Source organism: Pholcus phalangioides, unplaced genomic scaffold (assembly GCF_987345545.1).
Source record: "Pholcus phalangioides strain wild (caught in Gottingen) unplaced genomic scaffold, Ppha-v1.0 ptg000015l_1, whole genome shotgun sequence".
Lineage (NCBI taxonomy): Eukaryota > Metazoa > Arthropoda > Arachnida > Araneae > Pholcidae > Pholcus > Pholcus phalangioides.
The window spans coordinates 66103472-66125504 of NW_028301608.1; the positions used below are offsets into that span (position 1 = coordinate 66103472).

The following is a 22033-nucleotide window of genomic DNA, read 5'->3' on the forward strand; positions in this document are numbered from 1 at the left end:
AATTACAAAGATTCTCAAATGTTTGCATTTTAGAGATTTTCTAATAACATCAAGTACTAGTTTCGAAGCGTTTTTTAAACACAAGAATTTAGAAATTTTTTGTTGACAAAAGTATTTCCAATAGTTTTCAACAATAGGATTGCAAAGAATTGTTGTTTTTTTTAAATACAGAATTACACAAATAATATTTTTTTAAAATACCCATAGAATTGCAAATAATATTTTTAAATCATAATGCCGATATAAATATAATATAATTTAAAGTGTGATGAAGGTATTTTTAAACAATGAAATTCTGAAGAGTGTTTTAAATAATGCTTTGGCTGCTAATGTAATTTAGCTGCACCGATTGAATATTTGTTTGCGTCACAGCATATTAAATGCGTATTAATATATCACATGAAATCGCATGTAATGGCATATAAATCCTATAAAATGTTATAGAGAAAATCTATCTGATACCCTTTTGCTGTTGTGAATAAAAAAGGAAAATTTATGTTTAGATTGCTTGAGAGATGATCAAAGTATAAGATCGCATACACGGTATCTTCAGGTGTACGAATATACATATATATCCGCTGAAATATTACTTAAATTCAGCATTCAGCAACGGCCATTTTGAAAAGTGTTCCGTCCGAAAACGTTTTGATTTATACTTGTTGTTGAACAGTTTTATCGCTGGCCATAAGTCATGAGAAATCTTTGCCCGCGTTACACTCCTTTCTGTCCGTATGTCGTTGTTCTCTGGAAATTTTATTATTTCATGCTATTTTATATTCCACTCGCATGTTTCAAAGGAAGAGTTTCATGTTCCGAATTCCTTTTTATAGCAGTTTTGCGAGCACAGTGCAATCTTGTGACATATGAAACTGCAAACGTCGCGTTTCCTCTTCTTTTTCTAGAAATTGAAGCAAGTCTTCAGAAAATATTGAACAAAAAAAAAAGGAAACCCTGCACTTGAGCTAGAAATTTATAGTACACCCTTATATATGTATGAAACATGATGTGTAGTATCACCATTTTCCAGTAGCGATATGCGATAGCGCTTTAAACATATTATACAGCACATGCACGAGCATTCATGGTGCACTATTTTAACCGTGACTGCGTTATTTATATCGGACGGAACTTAGAAACATTTTGAAATACCTGAGGGGCGGAACAACCTTGTTTTCAATATCCAAGTAGAAAATTATTAATGAAGTATCTCACGGCACCTAACTGAAGTTCTGTTCGGAATGCTACTGCTTAATTTATATGCTAATTATGGCATCCACAAACAAGATACACGACAAGAGTTTTCAAAATTAAGCGATGCAATGAAAATTGAAGTACAGTGAAACCTCTACAAAACGGAACGTCAATAGACTGAAATAACATTCCGTTTTAGACAGATTTCCGTTTTATAAAGATGCAAATAAAAGAACTAATCATTGAACAGACTATATTTTGATTCCGTTTAAGACAGGTTTCCGTCTCATACAGTGTCCGTCTTAGACAGGTTTCACTGTCCAGGGAGCAACTTTTGACCCACATCGGATCTCAAAATTAATTATAAATTTCGCCGAGATTTCAGTCTGAAGGATTTGAATAACGACACTGAAAAAAAAAATTCACAATTTAAACGGCAACCTTGTATCGTATGTGGGTGTCCTAATTCAGACTTTATCTCATCAACCGTTCTTCATGGAGGTATAGTTCCAGTGTAAAAAATGCTCAAAATGTGTTCAGGAATCGCTCTGTACCAGTTTCAAAAGTGAAAATACAATGTGTCACAAAATAAAAAAATCTAAATTTCCATGCGATCCTCGTGTTTTTTAACTTCCAATCGCCCTAACTCACCTGAGGCCAAAAAAAAATCCGTGCTTTTTACTGCAATATTCACTCACATATTTTAACTCAAAAATCGTAGAAAGGATGGGAACGAACAGCTTAAATGCAGGAAAGAAACGTTGTCTTTTAGTTTATACTTTTCTTTCCCAACTTTTCTCAGATTTGAATACAAACATCTCAGCGAATATTGCACTTGGAAACGTGTAACTTTTTTTATTGGGCTCAACTCTTTTTGTTGTTGCCTGTCTTGAAGAGGCAGGGCAACGATTTTATAATTGGAAGTTAAGAGGACAGGGAGGCCGTATAAAAATTTAGATCTTTTATTTTATGACACACTGTATTGTCACTCTCGAAATTGGTGAAACGTGATTCTTGAACACATTTCAGCACATAAATGTATTTTATATGACTATAATTATGATCGAGTCGTAATTATCGTTATATAGTTTATAAGTCAAAAACGATCCTGCGTGATTCCTAATTTCAAAAATTCAAATACAGTATAATCCTCGTTAAAAATAAGAAAAAAAGCGAAACATTTTGTAAAAAAAAAGTTGGGCAGTCAAAAATTACGTTCCGTAAAATACAGGTCATATGGGGAAAACCTATGCGTACAGGTTTCTAGCCCACAAGTGCCAGAAATACCGTACACCCGGACCACGGACTGGAGAGGTTGCACGCGCCCCTGACTTACAGGATCTTTCAACTTGTGCCGCGAAAAGGAACTGTCCATGTTAATACGCGAATTTATCGGAATTTAAGTATCACACAAAGCACAACAACAGTGCTTGCATTCAAACGATGCATTTGAAGCTTTCAAGGAGCATTTATCTAATGTTCCATTTTCAAAAAAGTAGATAGATATAAAATAGTTCCTAGAAAACACTCCCGCCAAGGGAGAATGAACATTTAAAATCATTCCGGGAATTTTTATTGCCTTCGTCGGAACGTGCCTCGGATGAGAAAGAAAATTAGAAAATAAAAGAACAAAAAAAAGAGGATCTTTTATTCCGTTTATTAAGCAAAATATTCTCAAGCAGTAACTTTATTTTCATTTTATCGTTCGAATTTTATTCAAGGAATAAAAAAAAAAGTTAAGTAAAGAATTGATGGGGAAAAAAATCTCGACGGGAACAAAAAAAGGGGTGGGGAAGAAAGAATCTGGGTCATCTTTTTTGGCCGTGATCCCAGAAACTTCCATTTCTGCTTTATTATATTCATTCCACATATAAAAAAAAACGGATCGATTCTTTTTTTTAATATTTTATAACCGTATGAAGCGATACAAATAAAATAATTTTGAACGAAATAATGGATGTTGGTTTAAAATTCGTCTTTTCATATCTAACTTTATACTGAGATGTTCGGGGATAGCGAAACGAGATATTTTTGCGGAAATTTACAAATAACATAAAATGTGCAATTTATATTCTGCGCACTAAAAATTTTGATCACAACATCGAGTGGGGGGGGGGGATATTCATAAAATTCTAATTCAGATACATTAATTTATGTTTTAAAGCGTGGGAAAGAGTCGTCAGAAAGAATGTAGAATTGTCGCCAAGACGATTGTAAAAAGTCGTCAAAACGTACGTGTCATGGAAACGCATATAGGGTAGTTGTGAAAACCCTTGTGGAACAGTCGTGAAAACGCTTGTGGAACAGTCGTGAAAACGCTTGTGGAACAGTCGTGAAAACGCTTGTGGAATAATCGTGAAAACTCATGTGAAATAGTTGTGACAGAACATGCAGAGTGGTCATGAAAACGCATATGGGAAAGTCGTAAAAACGCATGCAGAAATTCGTCAAAACGCGTAAACATGCTTATTCGACTGATATTTTAAAGTATACATCGAACAATTAACAATAGTATGTGAAGTAAGAGACCAGATAACAAACAATACTTCAAACCAGATATTGTCCTAAAGCACGGGTACTTAACCTTCCGTGTTCCATGGACCCTTTGTGCTAATCGGGCGCAATAAGACGAGGGCCATGGACCACTTTTGCCAGTGAAATTAATGTCACGGACCCATTTACCAAGAAATAATGTTCAGCACATAATAATGTAAGAAAAATAAACTGTTTTCTCATCCAGCCTCACGGACCACTGAAACCTCTCCAAGGATCCCTGCATAAAAGTGTTTGCACACGTTGTAATTCTCAACACCATGAATTCAGGGGATTCATCATTATAACCTGCAGAAATACGTTGCGCGCGTAAAGGGGCATATATATTAGCGTCGGATCATGCAACGAAAGCATTCACAATCGATTGTTGAGTAATTTGTACGGTGTTGTGAACGATTCTTGAGCTGTTTGAACTGGACCCACTTGGAATCGGGTTTTTCAACGGACACAAAGGAAAGACAAAGAACATAAAAGAAGTTTGTGTACCCACGAACGAGTTAGTACAACTGCAGGGGGGGGGGGCGCACGTTGCAAAATCGGCGAGCTAATGTACACGTACCTTTACAGTACAGGTATTTTTGACGATTCTAAACCCCCCCCCCCCCTGCAAATATCAGAAATATTTTGTTTTTTGACGATTAACCACTCACCTGATGGGTTTTTTTAAATTTTTTCCTGCACGAAATGTCTTTTTTTCCCATTCTCTTCATATGTCTATGACTAGGAACAAAAACCAGACCATTACAGAAAATCATACTAAATTTTTCAATTTAAAAATGTTAAAATTTTGATTCACTTCATTTGCTCTTATTTGATTTTTTTTGCATGGAATATAAAAATAATCTATTTACATACATTATGTAACTGAATTAGAATCTGTAATTAGATTGCAGCATTATTCATCTAGCTTTTGATATCATTATTACATGTTTGCTTTTCGTTAACGTCGTCCAGGGGCATGAATTACGATGTCCGTGCATTTATGCCCCACTTGCCCACTAACCTACGTGCTACTAAACTATTACCGTTAAACTACGTGCGTTTCGAAGACTATTCTACATGCCGTTTTAATGACTAATCTACCATGCGTTTTGACAAAGGCTGTTGTATTACCTTGAAACATAAATTAACTGTATCTGCAATAGAAAACTCGATATTGTGATCAAAATTTTTCTCATCAAATTTGCATAAAGATCATTTTAGTGAAACCAAGAGAAAAGAACATATTTGAAGAATGATTATCTGAGTGGATATTCATTTTCGTATGACGCAAAAGTCTGTGTTATCATTTATTATTGAAAACGCTCATGTCGTGTGATGATGACCATAAAATTTTACACGAGCGCTTGACAGTCAAAAATAACTACTGGCAAAATCATCCCCATACATGACTTTTAACCGATGTCATCGTGATAAATTTATGCAATATCGCATTGACTACCAATGTTCCGAAATTCCGTCTAGTCATGAGCTAATCACGTGTTTATTATGGGATTCTTGTGATTTTTTCCGTTTTTTTTCAATGACTTTCCTTTTTGATACGTAACTAGTTTTAGATTCAAACAACATACGAAGTTTATTTATTCATTTATTCTTTTGGTTAATGAATCGATGACGAAAAAAGCACACGCGCATGTGTATATATATATAGAATATTTTTTCATTTTTTGATTCTCACACTAACGTCTTGATTCGTCTATTGGGATTAGGATTTGAAGAGATCAGTTTCAGATATTACCGGCGATCGTACTTAGCTGCGATTCCCATAAAAAATAACAGTCAATATGGTAAGTTGGAAATTCGATTATGAAAAATGAATTTTTTCTTTTATTTGCAACGTTTAGTAAGAAAACATATTTTTTTATTCTGTCTTGTATTTTATTTAATATTTTTTTACAACTAGGCCCACTGTATGTATTTAAATTCATTATAATTCATTTTTAAATAACTCAATGCACTAAATTTTATAACGGTTTCTGTGTGTGTTCGTTCTTGTTTCGAAATTAACCTTTGACTTTCTTCAAAGTTAATTATTAGTTTTAATTTAGTCCTTTCACTATCACACTATAAAAAATAAAAATTTTTATCATGTAAAATTTTTCGTAGGTCTTATTTTAATTCTGATTAAGGCCTAAAAACAAAAAATATATTTCTGAAAAAAAGTTATTTATTACACAACGGGAAATTAACTAACGTGGTACACTAGAGAAGTCCGTCAACAATATACACTTACAATAAAAATAAAAATACCAATTCAAATATGTTGAATAAACATAACAATGAATATTTATTTATTTTACCACAAAGAAAGCCATAATTTGTTTTGATATTAAACACAGTATTTTACTGCATTACTCAAAGGTGTGATGCAATGAACACTTTTACGTGGGGGGGGGGGGGAGGGAGAAAATAACTGAATTTTCTAAATTAAAATATTGAAATAACTAGTTGTTTCACACTTGTGTGGCGTTATCTGGTAATCGTAAAGTAGTTATGTAGTTATACAGCCTTTATACCACAAAAAATACCGATACCCAGCAACGTATGTAAAAGATGTTACTCGGGTTAAAAAATTAGTGGTGCTTTAAAGTACTTTTATTACCGGCAGTAGTAAAATGTTAAGGATAAATGTTTTTCGGTCAGAAACATATTTCTGCCTCTCAATTCTACATGGCGCAGCATGTCTCCTCTCGGCGCAGCTACTATAAAATATCTGCACCTAGGGCCACAACTGGGAGGGGGGAGCAGGCGGTTCTTGTGCCCCAGGCGCTGGACGTAAGGGGGCGCCGAATTCACCCTTTAACTGCTTCTTTTACATTGCATTTAGGCGGTAAAATGCGTTCTTGCCCCGGCTGAAAAGGTATCTAGTTGCGGCCCTGTCTGCACCGATCTTTCAAACAAAAATTTTAGTATGACCTCGATTGATAGATCACTACTGACAGAGAGCCTATCAAAACTTACCCTATCATAAATAAAAGAAAAAAAATTGATTTCCGTTAGTTCCTTTTCAAGTTTTTCAAATTCCGCGTTTTAAATTCAAATATTTCAGCGATTATTGCACTTGGAAACATGTTTTTTCCCCTCAGAAACGACAGGGCAACAACTTTATGATTGGGCTTGTTTCTTTATTTTTATGTATACGAACCCTCAAACAAATTTTAAGATTTTAAGTAACTGCATGTCATTTGAAAACTTTTTTGTAATTAGAAATAGGCTTCTAATGTGAACGGTTGCAGAGCTATCTGTTGTGCAAATAATTTGGGACAGTTTGAATAATGTGTATTATGTGTTTACGAATTTTTGTTGTTACATTTTACTTTTTTCTATTCACCTATGACAATCTATAGTTGAACAAACAAATCGCTGTAGTTTTTCAATCTGTCATCATTATCGGGATATGTCTACAAATGGCCCAGTGTGGTCTCCTCGGATGCTTCTTCAATGCAACTAAAGGAGTCATAGATGTCGCTACTCTTGGAATACTTTGAGAGCTGGAGACAACGATACGCGTCAGTCGAACGATATGGGCAAACTGCGGAACAGCATCGCGTGAAAATGAAAAAAAAAAAGTATAATGCCATATATACGAATAAATGATGATTAGAAACTTCTGTATTGTCTTTGTTATTTTACTTAGCCTTTTGATAATTATATGAAAATCATTACTTCGATTGAGAAACTCCATTCTGCGAATTGGAAATATTACAACTGCGCGACACTGATTTGGTTCTAGAAGATATTACAGTGATTTTAGGATGTTTTTGGAGCGCTGATTCCAAATGTGACGTTGGTTTTGTCAGATTGTCTCTATTTTTTGAGATAAAGTAAAAATTATATTTCAATGGTAATGTATAAGCAGCGTACAAGTCACATTGAATCTGCGCGAATTTTAAATCATAAATAAACTTAATATCAATATAAAAAGAGCACTGATGTCTGGCAACGATATAAATGTGATAATGTATTGACTAAAATAGGAAAGTGAAAAAAAAATTGAAAGCAAAAATTCTACGCAAAAATTAGTGGCTGCAGACTATATTGAAATGTTGAGAAAGTGTGCATTATTTCAAAAACTAGAGCCAATCGGCAAAACCAACACCGGTTTTGAAATCAGTAGCCCCAATATACCCTAAAACCATTAAAATTGAAAATGGTTTTTTTTTTCAACAGTGTTATTAACCAGTACGAAAATACCAAGTACCAGTACTAATGAAAATACCAGTACTTAATAAAATCTTGTTATATGCGTATTGCTCGATGGAGAGAAAATTAATTTATCGAAAGAAAGTTTTAAAATCATGTTGTAATACAGCTGACGTTGTATGCGCCTGAAATTCTGTGCTCAGGTGACAAAATGTAATAAGTCACTTTTTCAAAATTTCACGTGAGCAAAATTTGTAAACAATATTTTGCAAAAATGTGATACTGTGGTTTTTTTTTTTACTTACTGCGATTTGTTTCCGTTGGTTTCTCATAAACGGAGAGAGAGGGTCGAAATTTTGACGAACGAGACACCAGAATGCGAACAACTTAATTTTTTGGGAAAAGTGACTTGTAACATTTTGCCATTTGACCACAGAATTATAGATATCATTAGCTTTGTTTAAATACACGTTTTATTTCATCAAACCCATACCATGTTTCAAAACGTGTATTTATTCTCATTATCCCAAGAAAAATTGGGATGTTATAAAAAATAAAATAAATTTCGAAATTGATGGATTCAGATGAGGTTTAATTCAAACAAATGGTTTTTTTTTCACAAATGTCCATAAACACTTCGATAAAATAATACTACCGCTATACAATGCAATAAAAGATGTGGTAAAGATGGTCGCCTTCCATTATGAAGGTTACCATCAAGGTCCACGAGTTCGAATCCGGGCATAGAACATTCGAAGCAAGTTCTTTACCTACCGAGCATAGGGCGACCACCGATGGCCTTCATTTCCCACCCAACTCCACTGGTTGGAAATTGCCGTATGGCGATGTATGTACAGGGTGATTATAAAAAAACTATCCCGACATATGGGCTTCTAACTATCATACCATTCACAGGAACTGAATGGAATTTTGGCATAAGGTATTTTGATGTATGCGCTCAAGAATGATATGGAAAACAACAGTGTCACTCTAACAGTTACGGTTACAGTGAGAAAATTTCGAAAATATCAAATGGCAACACCAAGTTTTTTGTATTGGAATGTGATCTCCATTGTGAAAAACCCTAAATAGCGTTCGAACGGCAACTGTAGCATGAAAATCACCGGCGGTAGATAGACTAAAAGTGAGGACAACCAATAAGGACAAAGAAGCAGCATAAAATAAAGCATTTTATTGTGTTTCACAAATTTTCCACATGACCTTGTGGAGGACTAATCAGGCTGGGATCTCAGCCGAAGAAACGGTGTGACGAATGAAACGAACATTAATGCTCTGGTGCACGGCAAAGTCCTTTTTACTTTTTCCTTGCCTAGCTCCGGGGATTTTCGTGCTACAGGTGCCATTCCAACGCTATTTAGTGTTTTTCAGTATGGAGATCACATTCCAATACAAAAAACTTGGTGTTGCCATTTGATATTTTCGAAATTTTCTCACAGTAACCGTAACTGTTAGAGTGACACTGTTGTTTTCCATATCATTCTTGAACGCATACCTCAAAATACCTTATGCCAAAATTTCATTCAGTTTCTGTGAATGGTATGATAGTTAGGGGCCCATATGTCGGGATAGTTTTTTTATAATCACCCCGTATTAGGGAGAATAATATCCCCTAAACTAACCCTGAAAGGGGGGTGAATGTCACTCTTACTCCCAGCATACACATCATACCGTTAGAGAGGAAAGGAACCATATTTTTCAACTTTATAATATCTATATATAGATAGCCTGAGAGACTGGAAGGAAGGGAAAAACATTCCCCTGTCGCTCCTTATGATGTGAGCAAGATTGTCACATTTTGGCGACTTCTAAAGTAAAGTGATGCATTTATTTCCTGAATAAATGTGTTACCATCCTGGGTTCTATTGCAAAAAAGTGTTTGTTTTAGCATGTATTATATCACCACTTTGATTTTGGCGGTAGGGTTTTGAGACACCCTGTGAGCTTTTGTGATGCTGAAATTAGTCAATACTACAGTGAAACCTCGATATAACGATATTCTGTGAGCCAAAAAAAAAATAATATCGTTGTAGAGAAATTAAGACATATCGGGAGGTAACATTATCATTACCTTCATCAGATTTATGCTGCTGTTGACATCTTTTCTGCATCGGCATCGTTAAAAAATAACCACATTCCACCAAAAAACGTGCTTTTGGGTGTTTATTCACCGCAAAAAAATATTAACCGGTAGGATAAAGTTTATAAACTAAATTTTGTTAGATTTATTGCCCCTGTGAAGTTTTTTAACCGCAATACACATTGGTGTATCGTAAGGATACGTAAATTTCACAAAAAAATCGGAAATTTCGCAAAAAAAAAAATTTTAAATCATAAATTTCGCATTTATTCGCAAAACAAATTCAGGACAGAAATTTCGTATTTGTTCACAAAAAATAGAAATTAAAAAAAATAAATAAAATATATTAAAAAAAATTAGCATATATCATAGGCCCTCGGCTAAAATGAATTTTCTGAAGACCCTTCCCCTTACCTTGTTAGAAATGCTTACTCTCGCTAATTTGAACCAGATCTCATTTTCATGAGGCCTCTCTGAACTTCAGGTTACTGAGCCGTGCCCGGGAACAAATGCATTAAGACGACACTGGTTGGATGTCATGTGTAAAGTCAATTTTTTTTAACTCTTTCCTGCTGCTGTCTTCAGTTGAGCTTACAGAATTTCACATAACGACGGAGTTAAGGCTCTAGAAACTGCCATTAAATGCATTGAGCAACAAGAAGCAGCTACAGGAATCGACATAATGATGCTGCAAAGATGGCGAGATTTGACAGCGAAGAAATGGCACTCGTCAGAAAAGCAGACTATATATATATCACCAAATTTTTTTTTAAATCATCCCAGGACTGAACTTTTTTAAGTACTGTATTTAACTTCAAAATATTCTGCAACTGTAAGTTCGTTTTCTCACTTATTTTTTCTGCTGTTTTGCTGTAAACATGATTATTAGGTTCGTAATGTGCAAAATTATAACATAGAGTTTGACATTTAATAGGAACAAAAACATTAACTTCGGTAAAGATATCCATGTATAGCTACAAACCACAAAAAATTACAAAATGGCTACAAACTCCAAAAAAAAAATGAATCGTTTGTTGGTGAAGCCATGGTGAAGCCATTGATATTTCTTAGAGAAGAAGGGATGGTACTGCGATTTAATGCAATATAATATATACAATGGTAAGCTATTCAAATGTCGTTTGAAGTGTTTTGTAAATATTACATTAAAAAAAATTTGCAGCTAAACTATATTGCCATCAGTGTGAGAGTTCTCACATTATTGTAAAACATATATTATTGTGTTATTCCATTAAATATTTATTTTGTACTAAAAATCATTATTATTTTTCAGCACTCTCGTATTTTTATTTCCGACTATTAACTTTCTCATCGCATACAGGGTAGCAAGGAAAATCCCTAAGCCACATTTTACTGGCGAACACTTGATCCTAGGGTCCATATTTCTAATTAGAAAAATTATTCAAATAACGTGTAGAACTTAGACAACGTCATTCATAAGAGGTTATTGAAGGAAAAAAAAATATCTTTTTACGGACTTTATATCCTGTGCTTAAAAAACTCAATAAGAAAGTTGTTGCCCTGTCTCACCCAAACAAAAGCATTCCATGTTTCTAAATATTATATCCACAGCGTATGTTTCAAGAGAGGTATGTAATGACAGAGGTGAAAATACATTGAAGTGTATGAGTCAATATTCGGGGATTACAAAACCGTATGTTGTATAATTCATAGAGATACTTGAATTCGAAATCGGAGAAGAATTGGGAAAGAACATTAAAAACTAACGGACAACGCTTCTTTCCCATATTTATGCTGTTTATGAATGCCTATTTTATGAATTCAAATATCTCAGTGAACTTACAAACGTGGATTTTTTTGAAAGACAGCGCAACAACTTTCCAATTGTATTTTTCAGGACAGGGTATGCGTATAAAAAGTTAGTTTTCAAAACATAAGTATGGAACTATTTGTGCAATATGAATGACGTATCTATGGTCTACACATTATTTTATACTTTTTCTAATTGGAAGTATGCCTCTAAAACCAACGATTTCACCAATAGAATGTGCCCTAGGAACTTTCCTTAATTCCCTGCCACTATTATTCCCTTAAAAGGTATCTAGTTGCGGCCCTGCCTGCACCGATCAGCAGCTTTATCTTTAAAACAAAAATTTTAGTATGACTTCGATTGATAGATCACTACTGAGAGAGTGAGCCTATCAAACTTACCCTATCATAAATAAGAATAAAAAATGGTTTTCCGTTAGTTTCTTTTCGAGTTTTTTAAATTTTCGCTTTTTAAATTCAAATATTTTATAGCGAATATTGCACTTGGAAACATGTTTTTCCCCTCAGAAACGACAGGGCAACAACTTTATGATTGGGCTTGTTTCTTTATTTTTATGTATACGAACCCTCAAACAAATTTTAAGATTTTAAGTAACTGCATGTCATTTGAAAACTTTTTTGTAATTAGAAATATGCGTCTAATGTGAACGGTTGCAGAGCTATCTGTTGTGCAAACAATTTGTGACAGTCTGAATAATGTGTATTATGTGTTTACCAATTTTTGCTGATACATTTTACGTTTTTCTATTCACCTATGGCATTCTATAGTTGAACAAACAAATCGCTGTAGTTTTTCACAATCTGCCATCATTCCCCACCTTATATTATACCGAATTATTGTATCTTATTATATCTGTACGGGTAGATCTCGATGGTTTCCTAGTGATGACCTTTCTGCTTCTTGGAAAAGTGTTTGTATCATTCATTTGTTTTTTTCTAAAGTGAAAATTATTTTATTCGGAAAAAAAATGGAATTGAAGTTCACATCGTGGATGAGTCCAAATAAAAAAAAAAGGTTGAGATTCGCACAGACCTTAGAGAGAAACCGGTTGGTTCAAAGGATGTATCAGCCCGTATTTTGGTCGGAATGATATAGTGATTTTGCAGGGCATTTTTAGCAGTAGACCAGAAGGACACACGTTATCGTTACATGTTAAGACGCTTCAGACCAGGAGTCGGAAAACTGTCGAGACAAAAGAATCTAACCTATCCCTCACAGAAATTTAAAATGATGACTGATTTATTGCTGTTGTTGCAATTCTTTATTTCCTGAACTATAAATATACTTTAACAAATGAGTAGAAATTGAAAGTAATTTTCTAATATGTACCTATATGAAAAAAATTGAGCTGAGAGAATATAATCAGATATGTATATGCTTCTACCCGCCAAACATCCCGTCTCCTTGTTGTGGAGAACTGTTGGGAGTTTATTTTTGGGATGTAAGTGAGGGATATGTGTGTGGTCAGTTTAGGGATCTACTTGTATCTGAAAAGATATATAAGATATTTATATTCATTAAAACTCTTAACAATATCAAAAACATTGAATGAAAAAAAATCACACAAAACTGGGAAATGCTTTTAATTTAATGTACGATATTAATAATTTCGCGCATCAATACATTTTTTTAAAATTCTTATTAAAAAATTGTCCACATATATTTACGTAGACACGAAGATACTCAGAAGAATAAATACTTTTCGTTTTTCAACTCAAGATACGAATCCGTAAAACTATTCCAAGTGATAATAATCAAAAATCTGGCAATATCATATTTGTTTGCTGAATCGGAATTAATTATAGCGGAACCTAACTATGTATGAGTGAATTTGTGTAAGTATATATATATACAGTATACAGTTAACTATACGTCTCTTCAATCTAAATTCAAAATTGGAAGCGAGAAGCTGGCATTTTGATTTAAATTTTTCTGAACTGAATGTGACTGTTGTAAGGTGTGTAAATATATCTCATTTAAATCTTTTTTCCTCTATACCGATGACCGCCCGATACAGGAATCATGACCATCATTTCCAAAGTAATAACAAGCAAATATCTTATTTCACAAGTCACGTTTCTGAAAAATTCCGTAATTAGTACATTCACAATTACTCACTGGAATTTTTTACTGTTCCAATGAGGTGGTAGGAACGTTTCGACTAATTACACGTTCTGACACTGGCATTTTTCTCTCGAAATATTGCTTTAGAGTGTCGGTAATTTCAAGGACAATATCACAGATTATGTGATGTGCATCGTTTATCATTTACTATGACGTTGAAAAGCTGTCAGTCATCGCCTGTTGTTACGAAATTAGCGATCGATCTCATCATATTTTTGATTTCGCGTATATGGTGACTTTGCACATACCTACTTCATTTAACCTTTTTTTGTGCTTGTCACCACTATCTTGAAAACAGCAATCTTCGAGTCATTTTGAACATCGGATGTAAGAGAAAAAGTGAATTTCTAAAGAGATACAGAAAGGCGTATAAATATAAGCAGCTTCTCTCCATTTTTCATACTAGGAAGATATTTCGGTATCAAGAATATCAGTGCTCGTTCAAGTTTGAATTTTTCAAACGTTTTTCTGCGAAAGACATCATGGTAAGTCTAAAAAATTTACACATATCAAATTCTGGTTTGTATTTTTTGAGGATTTATCACAAGAACGTATAGTTTTGTATTTTCAGTACATTCAGTATATTTTGCATTTTGGATATTTTACATTTAGTATATTTTACATTTAGTATATTTCACATTCAGTATTTTGACAAAAGCTATCAAATTAAATTCTACGAAAATTATATACACATATGAAATATTTTTTATACTACGAAAATTATATATATTACTGTTATGTACTACGAAAATTATATATACATATGTGACAACTGTACGGCTGTTGTAGAAACTTGATTATATTAACTATGTATTTTAAAGCTAGGCGAGATAACATACACAATGGAATCTAAATTTCTCAAAAGATATCAAGTGTGTAAAAGTACGCAATATTACTTGATGAAGAGGATGAGAATGAGAATGGTTTTTAAAACACACAGATTTACAACAGCAAAAGAGGAATACCTGGATTTAGAGATACATTTCAAACAACTACAGTATTTCTTGAGGGTGAGATACGTCAGACTATCCGTTGTACCGTAACGGGTAGATGGCAAGCATGCAATCGTTTCTTGTATTCTACAAGCAGATATTCCTTCAAAAATGTTTGCCAGAACCAATTCTGAATTGTTTAAATTCTATTAAATTAATTGGTATTTGATTATTATATGATTATGTTCATGGCCAATTTCTTGGTGAGTGTTTATTTTGAAGCAGATATCAACATAGGTGCCACATCAGCGTAAGTGCCACAAGCCTCCAACTTATTATGTTTTTAGAAACGTAGTGCAGCGGCAGGTAGGCCAAGAAATAAAATCAGGAAGTTCCCTCGACTTCACTAATTAAAGAGAGGGATGGTCTCTCATTTGCGACTAAATTAAATTGAACATATGAAATACAGTGAAACCTATCTAAGACGAATACTGCGACAGACGGAAACCGGTTTTAAATGGAACAAATATATAGTCTTGAGAATAATTAATGCTTTTTCAATAATAGGAAACCTCTTTAGGATGGAAACTGTCTAACGTGGAAACGGAAGGCATATTTAGTCTATCTGTAGCTACAAAACCTGCGAAAACGGAAAGAATTTTTGGCCAAGTACAAGCTTTTGTCCTTTGAATGGGAGGAAAGTTAAGTCGTTCTGATCCCCCTTTTTCAACTGGTTCTGGAGGTCGGGCTTGGGAAGCGGATTTACAATTCAAAATTTAGTAAAAGCTTATTTAGCATTTAATTTATGATTTGAATGGTGTGACTTTTGTTAGATAACACCTCTATTTCTTGGAAAAAGTTTGATAATTTCGGGACAGTAATACGAGAGGGAGACTGAATTGTTGTACTGCTCAGATTTTCATTCAGAGATGGACATCAGCCACAAGAAACGTGTATTGTGAATTTGAACACAAAAATGGAGTTCGTTGAGGCGTAAAAAAATTTAAGTGTTACAAATATATAGAATATTTCTTTCACAAACGTTATTGATTAATGATCTCATTGTTACTATTTTTTTGAAAAGATATGCAACTTCTCAATTTTTATTTTAAATACAGCGAAACTTCGCTACAACGACACTCGATATCATTTACTACAATAACTCACTCTGTAACGATATTTTTTTATATTTTGCTCAAAATCGTTTTGAATTTTTTGGCGGCGAATATATAAATACATGAAAACGCATTTTTGGATGCTATTAACAACGTCGATGTAGAAAAGATGACGACAACAACAGCGCAAATTTGATAACACGTAAGGTTAATTTTACCTCCTGATACAACGATATTTTTGCTTGGTTCTCAGAATATCGTTATATCGAGGTGTCACCGTATTAAAAAAATTTCCATCTCTGACAAAAGTAAGTGTTCATTGTATTGCTATTCAGGGTAACGTTTTATATTGAAGTTTCACGATTCACGTGTTTTTCAAATATCAAATAGTTATTTGAAACAGCAAACATAAAAAAATTCGAAATAACAATATGCATGTCTCTGTTTAACACTCGTTGGTTTAGAGAAGTGAGGGTGATGTTCTCAAAACTTGAGTTTCCTAAACGATAGAAATAAATTACTGCATTTGTTTTTATGTGCACCTCTATAAAACGGAATCCTGTCTGGAACGGAAAATAATTTCAGTCTCTTGATCTTTCGTTTTGTACAGGTTTCACTGTACATAAATATGTACAAAAGTTAATTGTTGAAGAAAAGAGTTTATTGTTCCTATATATCAGGGCAGGCAAATCCCAGGTGCCAGGTCACCATGGCGACTCGAAAAAAATGGCATTGGCGCCTAATATTTTTTTATGCAATCACTAAATTGCAGGATGAGAGCAGCACAAAATGTTTGGAATTTATAACAGCATATCTGCCAACATAAAAGAGGTCAATATGCCCTGGAAAGATTAAAAGAAGCAATATTTTAAACTTTTTCTTCGAGTATATATATTATATATATATATAAATTTTTGACACCTACATTTTTTTTCTGGAGCCTAGATTTTTTGCGATTTCACCAGTTCTGCTATATATGCATAAATATATATTGTATGTCAGTTAATAATAACTCGATTGATTCCGCTCATAAATTTATATATTGAATATTTCTGATTGAAGTGATGAAAAGTGAAAACACATCATTACCATAGCCAAAACCCCCCATTAATAGCTTAAATTTTTTCAAATTCTGCTCTACTTCTTCATGTACAAAATTTTGAATAGAATCTTTTAATTTCCTTGTAGTCAAATGTTTGGTTTGAAGCACTGGTGCTGCAGTTCGTCATGGTTGCCGTAATTTGCTTGCATTTGGCAGAAAGCAGCCTCGTCGGGTGCATCATTACTGAAGTATTGGATCTTTTACCTCTTGATTCTGTAGGAGATTTGTTGGGTTCGATAACAGGAAAGTGATGATCCGAAATACCAGCTCTCTGTGTGGATCTTTAGCAAGTCTCTTTTGTGTGTGTATCACCAGTCTTGCTGTTACACGAAGCTCGATCGGAAATGTAATTCAATAGTAGGAAATAAACAGTATTATATATACACATAGCTTATCAGCTCTCTTTTCCTCTTTCGTTTTTCATTCATTTATATTGGATTCACTATGCAGAAATGCCTGGTTCCATGTTATTGGGAAATTCCGTGAATTCCGTTCACTATCGGTGAAAAAAAAATTCATTCAATATAATATCATCCTTCGAAGGATATAAAGTTTACTATATTTATTTACAAATTTTTCGATAGTTCTCGTCTCCATTGGCTTTCATGGATTTGCTGCCAAAGGAGAATCGTCACTGCAACGCCCGCAGGAACTTTGACCACAAAGTTACCCAGCAAGTTGTCATCAGGGAAAAATCGTTTATAAATTGAAATTTGTAAATGGTCGGTAACGCAGATTCCTAATTGGTATCTAAGAAACACATAGAATGCACCATTTGCTCCACCCAACCGGAGGTAAGGATTCCATACCACCCGTGGTCTGCGGTTTCTCTATTGAGTGCTATAAGAGTTTTCATAATGCAAGATCCTAACCACGCATCGTGAGAAATTTTTTTGGGAGTATGAGATTTCCCATGAAATCCCGTATTACCAATGATAACATGCGTGACTGAAATATGTGGCTTTTACGAATAAATCGAATCCTGTCTGGAACGGAAAATAATTTCAGTCTCTTGATCTTTCGTTTTGTACAGGTTTCACTGTACATAAATATGTACAAAAGATAATTGTTGAAGAAAAGAGTTTATTGTTCCTATATATCAGGGCAGGCAAATCCCAGGTGCCAGGTCTCCATGGCGACTCGAAAAAAATGGCATTGGCGCCTAAAATTTTTTTATGCAGTTACTAAATTGCAGGATGAGAGCAGCACAAAGTGTTTGGAATTTATAACAGCATATCTGCCAACATAAAAGGGGGTCAATATGCCCTGGAAAGGTCAAAAGAAGCAATATTTTGGGGGTTTTTTTCTTCGGTTTAAAAAATTTTTGACACCTACATTTCTTTTTCCGGAGCCTAGATTTTTTTTGCGATTTCACCAGTTCTGCTATACATGCATAAATATATATTGTACGTCAGCTAATAATACGTCGATTGATTCCGCTCACAAATTTCCATATTGAATATTTCTGATTGAAGTGATGAAAAGTGAAAACACATCATTACCATAGCCAAAACCCCCCATTAATAGCTTAAATTTTTTCAAATTCTGCTCTAATTTTTCATGCACAAAATAATTTTTTGATTAGAATCTTTTTAATTTCCTTGCAGTCAAATGTTTGGTTTGAAGCGCTGGTCCTGCAGTTCGTCATGGTTGCCGTAATTTGCTTGCATTTGGCAGAAAGCAGTCTCGTCGGGTGCATCATTACTGAAGTATTGGATCTTTTACCTTTTGATAATGTAGGAGATTTGGTGGGTTCGATAGTCTGAAAGTGATGATCCGAAATACCAGCTCTCTGTGTGGATCTTTAGCAAGCCTCTTTTGTGTGTGTATCACCAGTCTTGCTGTTACACGAAGCTCGATCGGAAATGTAATTCAATAGTAGGAAATAAACAGTATTATATATACACATGGCATCAGCTCTATTTTCCTTGTAGGGAGGGTTGGCACATGTTTGCACTCTTTTCCTTGCGCTGTAGGGAGATGGCATCAATGTTATAATGAGAAATTATTTATTATTATTCTTCGATAGACACAAGAAAGAACACAAATGTAAGTATACCCAAAAATGTGATGAAAACCACAGCTAGAAGCGTTTCGGAACGAGTTAGGAATGTGAAGTTTCTTTTTTTCAGTAGCATAGAAAAAGACAAAAGAACTGACAAAAAATATATAACCTCATATAGCGGAGGTTACTCGCCCAAAAGGTAATCTTTGTCTTTTATTCTTTGAATTAAATGTGTTCGAAATAATAATTCCGAAAATCCAATTAATAAATTCTTGTTCAGGAAAGACAAGAGAGTTTTATTTTTTCTCTCTTTCGTACTAAAAGAATTTCATGTTTTCCGGATCTCAAACACCGATATCCTTCCCATACCAAAAAATAAAATAAAAGGAAAAAAATCAAACCGTTTTGTTCCATCGCCATAACGATCCTTCAAAACTCACGATATGATCGCATTCCTTCAAAGAGCAGGAGGAATTACACGAAGAAATATCTACCATTACTACTGTACCACTATGATACGATATATGCGTATAAAAATGGGCTGCCCGGAATCATGGGTATCGTCGAAATCGAGAAATGTATTTCTTGTCTCGATGTCATGTACCTTTCAAAGGTATGAAGGATCGCCATATACATCACAGATTCATGAATACTGACAGGATGAGTAATGGAGTTGTCACGAGCATAATTTGCTTGAAATGGAACTTGAGAGAAGAAAAATTGGATATATCGATGGCCAAGGTGAATGCCATCGTTCAGAGAGAGTATAATATAAATACAGTGCATAAATCTTTTACAATACGAATCTTTAAATAAAAGCAACTATAGAGACAAAGAAGAAACTCATTTCAAGGATGAATAAACGGTGATCATTATACGATTTGCAATCACTGCTCTTTAGGTTGATTACCTTCTTTCTGTATCAACTTGAAAACCTAGAACTATTTAAGTTCTGCGAGTTGATTACAAAGGTCAAAGAAATCTTTAATGAAAAGCTTTTATCTCAAACATCCATCAATAGTTTCTATTTCTATCGTTTTTTTTAGTAAAATTTTTAGTTTTATGGCTTAGAAATGAGACATTTATTGCAATTCAAAAACAATGATTGATGACCGATGAACGTATTCCCTGAAGGATTTTGAATTTTTAAAACCATTTTTTTTCCGTATACACAATGGTATAAGCAATTCTCTTCAATTTTTTTCCTTTCATGATTTTTATCAAAATAAATTATTATACGGGATGCGTAGGAAAGTCCCTTTATCCTAAAATAACTCGAGATCCTAGAAGCATATTTTCAATTGGAAAAGGTATTCGAATACGCGTAGACCTCGGATCCGTCATTGATATTGTAAGAGGTTGTAAAGTTACCAAAATCAAAAAATTAACTTTTATTTGTTTTTTCTGTCTTAAAAATCCCAATTAGAGCGAAAGTTGTTGTCCCATCTCTCCTTAGTCCGAAATTCATGTCTTAAAATGCAATAATAATAAGCTGAGATATTTGAATTTTAAAACCACTAAAAATGTGAGAGAAACAAGAACATATGTTTATGCGTTTTGTACCTCATTTTCAGCGTTTTGCGAATTCAAAAATCTTAGCGAATGAGCTTCTTAATATAATTAGCACTTATTATTATTATACAATTAGCACTTGAAAACACGGATTTTTTTTTTTTTGGGGAACTTTTCTAGTTGGATTTTTTAGGACAGGGTGAACAAGTAAAAAAGCCATTTTTTTTTTATTTTAGAAAGTATGCAACACAAGGATGACGTCACTTTCCGCTACCATACGAAGGCTTTAACAACTAGCTGTTGCGAAGATATATTTTGGAAAGAGAGAAAATTCAGCGGCCCCACCGGGGAATCGAACCCGCGTCCTTTCACTTTCCGGGTGAACGCCCTAGACCACTAGACTACAGAGGCACCGAGTATCACAATGTTTCCGTGGAGCTCGCGTACACTGAAAGGGACCGTACATGGATGGCCCGACCAGACGGAAAGAGTGAGAGATTCGGTGCCTCTGTAGTCTAGTGGTCTAGGGCGTTCACCCGGAAAGTGAAAGGACGTGGGTTCGATTCCCCGGAGGGGCCGCTGAATTTTCTCTCTTTCCAAAATATATCTTCGCAACAGCCAGTTTTAAAAATGGCTTTCGTAAGTATGCAACACTTCGAATATGAATGCCGTATCTTGGGTCTGCACGTTACCGGGATTTTTTTTTTTTTTGTCATCGGACAGAAGTACGCTTCTAGAATCAATGTTACTCCAGGATAAAGGGACTTTCCTATGCTCCAAGAGTAACAATATAGTGAACGGGAAATAATAATAATGATTTCATTATAAAACCCAAAACAGAAAGTACATACTACTCTTATACTTGAAACAATAGAACATGATTATCATAAATCATTTCACCAAAATGCAAGATAGTGGAACGAAATGAAATACATAATTATTCCCCATACAAGAAGGGGAAATACAAATACAATACCATAACAGGCAAAATGCCTAACGAGGTGGCGGAGAAACGGATACCCATAACAAATATGGATGTCATATATTTCTAAAATACAGCAACCAAATTAAAAATGCAATAAATTAAAATATTGTACAATGCCCATAAAAACGGCATACGTCCGTAATACGGTTGATAATTTACAGACTGGAGAAAGATAAATAAAAGGGCCGAATAATTAGCGGACCGGCAAAAAAATATGGAAAACAATTTGTGGACCAGCAAAATATTAATAAATATGAGGAATAAATGAGTAAGTTATAACAAATAAGGAATAATTTAGGAGCCAACTGACAGCAGAAACAAAAAAATAACAGATCCAGCGACAGTATTTTACTTTCTAAATTGGGAATCATGAAGTGACCACATACATTGGACAAACTTTCTATTTACTTCATCTGTCTTTGAGGTGAATCATTTTTACGAATAATGGAAAATGATTCACAAA

General features: G+C 34.1%; 1 protein-coding gene and 2 long non-coding RNA genes across 3 annotated transcripts in view; 2 read left to right on the plus strand and 1 right to left on the minus strand.

Moving 5' to 3' along the window:
- Positions 1–22033, minus strand: part of LOC149076543 (uncharacterized) — a 374649-nt gene that overhangs the window by 192223 nt on the left and 160393 nt on the right. The window lies entirely within an intron of this gene.
- Positions 5401–7355, plus strand: LOC149076546 (uncharacterized). The gene is made up of 2 exons (XR_016194072.1): positions 5401–5531; positions 7092–7355. It is a non-coding gene; the product is annotated as an uncharacterized LOC149076546 (long non-coding RNA).
- On the plus strand, positions 14290–17457 carry LOC149076547 (uncharacterized). The gene is made up of 2 exons (XR_016194073.1): positions 14290–14404; positions 17155–17457. It is a non-coding gene; the product is annotated as an uncharacterized LOC149076547 (long non-coding RNA).